This window comes from Protopterus annectens, chromosome 7.part0 (genome assembly GCF_019279795.1).
Source record: "Protopterus annectens isolate FY-2018-M chromosome 7.part0, PAN1.0, whole genome shotgun sequence".
In the NCBI taxonomy this organism is placed as follows: Eukaryota; Metazoa; Chordata; order Ceratodontiformes; family Protopteridae; genus Protopterus; species Protopterus annectens.
The window spans coordinates 970,171,202-970,176,873 of record NC_056739.1 but is presented as its reverse complement, the minus strand read 5'-3'; positions in this window follow the sequence as shown (position 1 = coordinate 970,176,873).

Genomic DNA, 5,672 nt, shown 5'->3' with positions numbered 1-5,672 from the left:
TATATATATATATATATATAAACTGTGTGTATGTATGTATATATGTAGACATACATGTCTATATACATATATATATATATATATATATATATATATATATATATATATATATGGTTTCACTTTTTAATTTTGAAAAACTGAAATCTCGAATTTCTGTTTTTCGAACTTATAAAATAGAACGTTGAAAATCGCAAAACACCAGAAGAGCGGAATTCAAAATACCGAAGTTCGGAGCTTCTGGTGTTGCGGTGTGTGAATGAATAGGTGTAAGTTTAGATAAGTATGTATGAGTGTGTTGATTAGGGGCTTTAGTGAAAGTTAGTGTGTGTTTTGGCTGTGATGTGTGTGTGCAAGGTTCTGTGAAATTTGTGGGTGTGAGTTACCTTTGTGTGTCTGATCGTGCAATCTCGGAGTTAGTATATATAAGTAGGGGGATGTGGGGGGTGCAGCCTCCCCACATGGAGCGTGCAAGAGGGCTTGTCCCCTTTCTTGTCTGTAGTATAGGATTGTATGTTTGATTGTATGGGGAAATTGTGTGTATGTGTGTGGTATATTTGTAGTGTAGGTTCACGATTTTAAATTTCACAGTTATGGGGTTTCGGGATTTAAAGCTTTCGGGCATAGAATTTCAAAAGAGTGAAATTCAGGATTTCAGTTTTTTGAAATTCTCAAGTGAATCCATATATATATATATATATATATATATATATATATAGAGAGAGAGAGAGAGAGAGCATTCAGACATGGGATCCACACTCTGAGCCTCCTTCCTCCACAGCTGAACTGTTCTGCCTTGCTACGAAACAGAGCATCACATGTGGACACATCCTAACACTGGGGGGGGGATATATAGGGACAGATCATGGATATGCCTATTACAAACCTATGAAGTTTGTATATGATACATTTCACATTACTATGATTGTTCTGAAGGTGGTGGGGTCTGAAACTCATGTGTCTGTCATGATTTCATTACTTCCACATTCAGCTATTTGCCAGACTAATATAGATGCTTGGAGGAACTGAACAAACACTATGATGGCTTAAATCTTGACATTCTGTGCAAATCTGCACAGTTGACAGGTAAGGCCCACTGCCCACAGGGCCAGATGTTATGTCCATAGCAGTTGTTCAGCAGGACATCATTACAGCATGTCTTGATGGCACATAATCTTTCAGCATCATCTATCCCATTATTACAGACCAAGTACTACATTTAGTTATATGCTGACATGTTTCTCATACATTTTTTATTATTGTGCTCTCTTCTGTGTACCAGTTGGATGTCTTCCTTGTTTGTTTTTTTTTTTGTTTAAGTAGTATTTTTGGTTTTTAGTATTATTTTTTTTTTTATTTCTCTCTCTCTATCTCTCTGTCACTACAGGGATCGAGCTGGTTTGAATAGGTTGCAATTTGGCTTTTGTAGGTGATGCTCATGATCAGGTGATGGCCTCTGCACCAGTTGGTGTCCCCACTTGCTAAGTGCATGCAGCCAGCTATGTAGTACTTCCAATAGCCAATGTCATAGCAACCAACTACTATAAATGACTACATTATGTGGGTATTGTCCCTTTACCTTTCCTGTATGGAAGACATCCTTCCTGTGTTTGGGCAGCAGTTTTACAGACAGCAGGTAGTAATACCTCTTACAACAGGACTTGCGGACACAGGCCAACTACATGTTTGTATAAGGTTCCAGACCTAGGGACAGTGTGTGTGAGTATTGCTGTTATATGCATTGAATACTGTTAGTTTTAAAGGGATTGTGTGTACATGCTAATTTTGCATGGAATGCAGTCTGTCTGCATAGCTGTCAGCTGTAGGCCTATCCACATGATGACCAGAGGATTGGCTGTTATATTTTGCCTGTTCCCCACACAGGTCTTGTCTCTGACATATCAGTGCCATTCTCTCCATTGATTGCTATCAGTACATGGCAACATCCATTTGTGTTTCTGACTTCATATTCCTGAATAAGGGTATGTTGCAACCAATCCTGTAACATCAGCAACTTTCACAGTGTATAACAGCAATATTTCAAATATGGCCTTGTGTTTCAGCCTCAGTCGTCCACCTATATACCAGGCTTTGTCCAGATGTCATGCAGTAAGAGGTTATTAGGTAATGGCCTATCATTATTTAGTGCTGGCATTCCTGCTATCATTCCAGTGATATTGTGGACTCCCACACAAATTGTGGGGTAGGGTCCATATATATGTTGGCTACAACTGGACAAAATGTGTGTGAACCTGTACAGTCTGGAGGTCAGTGTATGGCAAACTCTGTTATATGCCCTTGTAAGACATTTTATGTGGGAGAGGTGTTTTTAACCTATGCTGCTACAACTTGTGAGGGATATCAATAATAAGAAACATTAAGGTATATGACTGTACATTTTCATATGTTTCACCATGGGAACAGTGGTGGGCTAGAGCTTACTGTCTTACACAAAGTTCTGTTTGTCAGTGTGATAGTGACATTTTAAGTTAAGTATTATGTAACAGATGCATTTACATTGTGACAACTAATACTTTTGCCCATAGGGGTTGAGTACAGTGTGTAACTGGAGGCTGTTGAACTACATCTGTAATTAAGTGTTGATTGATTCTTATCTTCAAAGCAAGTGTGTTTTTACTGTTGTACTATTTGAAGGCTTTAGCCTAGACAGCAAAGTATGTTATGTTTTGCAGATTACTGTACCATATATTTTGTTTGAGAGTTGCATTAATCAGTTATGTATTTCAAACACCTAACTGCTATAAGAAATGGGATAAACAACTGAAATAGTACACAAATAAACATTTCTATGTATGCAAACTTATGTGTAGTATCCTGATCTTTGCATTGTGTGTGGGTATATGTTTCATGCAATCATTCTCACTTGTAGGAAAGAATCAGATACTGGCCAGTTGAAAAGGTGGCAGCTGTAGGAATAATAGCTGTTTGATATGCTGTGCACCCTCTATATATACTCTTATATATATATATATATATATATATATATATATATATATATATATATGTATTTATACGTGTATATATGTGTACACACACAGACACACAGACACACACACACACACACACACACACACACACACACACACACACACACACACACATATATATATATATATATATATATATATATATATATATATATATATATATATGTGCATATGTGTGTGTATATGTATCATTGGGATGTTTAGTGCTTGCACATTGTACAGTCCCTATGGTAAACTGAATGTTCTGCATGATATGGTCCGGAAATCATCCTGACATCTTACAGCTGAAATGGCTGACTGTTAACTTGTTGTGGCTATGTTTGCAGGGTCCTGGGTTCAAGACTTGCAAGTGCTGGTTATTGTGTTGCAAGGCAGATCAGCTCAGCTGTGGAGGAAGGGATAATAGCAATAATTACAAGAGATCCCTATTTTGGGTCCCTTCACCCCCATTAACAGTGCCTTTGGTCAGATATTTTGCAGTGAGAGGTTCAGAGTGTGGATCCAATGTGTGAATGCAATATATATAAATATATATATATACACAATGGTACCATCACAACTTCAAATCATACACATACTCACACAAAGACATACTCGGAGGCTCTGATCAAAAATTTACCAAAACAGCAGAGGCCACCAAAGCAGACACCCAAACAACTACCACCTCACAACCCAACACATGCAACACATAGACCACACAGTCAGAGTGTCAAACAGTCACAGCCCTTAAGGCCAAACAAAATGCCAGGCACACTTGTCATTGGTGATTCCATAGTCAGACACACTGACGTCCCGCTCACCAGACTGAGTAAGGAGAAGGTCACAGTAAGCTGCCTGTCAGGCGCTAGAATCCGCCACATAACGCAAGCACTCAGGTCTCTCAACAGCAGGTACAAGTACAACTCAGTCATTGTCCACGCTGGTGTCAACGACCTGAGACGCACCTCCTGGACTACATGAAAAGGGACATCAAGGAGCTCTCTGATTATGTAGCCCAGGCAGGTATGACCCTGACCTTGAGCAGTATCCTACCTTCACCTAGAATGATGCCACAATACAGTGATAAGATGATCAGCTTTAATAATTGGCTTAAATTCTGGTGTCATTCAAAGGGATCCAATGTCTGTCTGCCTGGGATGACATGCTGGACAAGCCACGCTGCTTCAAGGACGGCTTGCACCTGTCACCCCTGGGCTTCCGGATATTGGCAAAGGCTCTTGCCACCCCATAGTGCCTTTTTAGGCAAGGCTCAAATTCTAAACCTACCACCCTAGAACACCAAAAGGAAAAAAACTAAGGGTAATGCTGCTCAATGCCAGAAGTCTCACTCTCAAGATGCACGCGAGGCCCTTCTCAATATGGAGAACATCGATGTCTGTGCTGTGACAGAAACCTGGTTCAAGGCTCCTGAGAGCACCCCAGCACTAACAGGTTTCACCTCATATCATGCGTTCCGCCCCAAAATCCGGACAACACCAAGAAAGGAGGGGTGTCCATATTCATAAAGGACACCCACACCTCAAGGTTGGTGGCAACGCATGCATCGGAGACCATCCAGGTGCAATTAACCATAGGCAAGACTGCTCTGCAATTTGTAGCATGTTACAGGCCACCCTCTCAAACTCAGGAACCTCACATGGCCTTCCTGAAAACATTGGAGGATAAATGTATCTCCAAACACCATCATACTAGGTGACTTCAACTACCCTAATATAGACTGGGAACACTACTCAAGCCCGAACACTCTAACCCAAAGATTCCTGGAGTTCATAAACTCAAATGCCATGGAACAACTAGTCACCATCCCCACAAGAGGAGAAAACATACTTGATCTCATCATCACGAACATGGGATCAAAATGTTCAACACCAGAAGTATACCCCTCACTGGTGAGATCAGATCATAAACTAATCTCGCTGGAGGTCCTCATCCCCCACCTGAAACAAAAAGACCACAGTGAAAAACTTCTCAAAAGCCGATTTCACACTTCTAAAAACTAGTGTGGTCTCCTTTAAGGCCCCTGAGCCAGTGGTAAACATTACTCAAACCGCTGAATCACTTACAAATGCCTTCTACCAGCACCTACAGGACTGCATGGATCAGGCAATCCCAAACAAAACTAAGACTCTCTGTACCAAAGGCAAGCGTCCAGTCTGGTGGACCCCAGCCATAAACAAGCTCTACAACAAAAGGAGGAAGCTACTACAAGATAGAGCAAAATCCTTGAAAGGTAAGACACCTTTGATCATTATAAGTAAAAAACTAAGAGCTCTCATAAAATCATCCAAGGCAAATTTTGAGAGAAAAATCGCCAAGGACTCTAAAGACAATCATAAGGCCTTCTTTAGCTATGTTAGAAACCTAGGAGGAAACTCCCAGATATGCTCAGAATTAGTTCAAAATTATGTGAAAATTACTGAACCTACACACATTGCTAACATACTGGCTGACAGGTTCAGTGCAAACTTCTCCCCCCCCTCCCCCCCAAAAGGAGAGATATCTATTCCAGAGGATTGTAGCCCCCATACATCTCCAACACCCAGGTGAGAACTGCCCCCACCAAGGCAAAAACACAGCATCCATGGGACGGATGGTGTCCCCGGCTGTGTGCTTCATGAACTCAACGCGTAATTAAACCCAGAGTTAGGACAGCTGTTTAATCTTAGC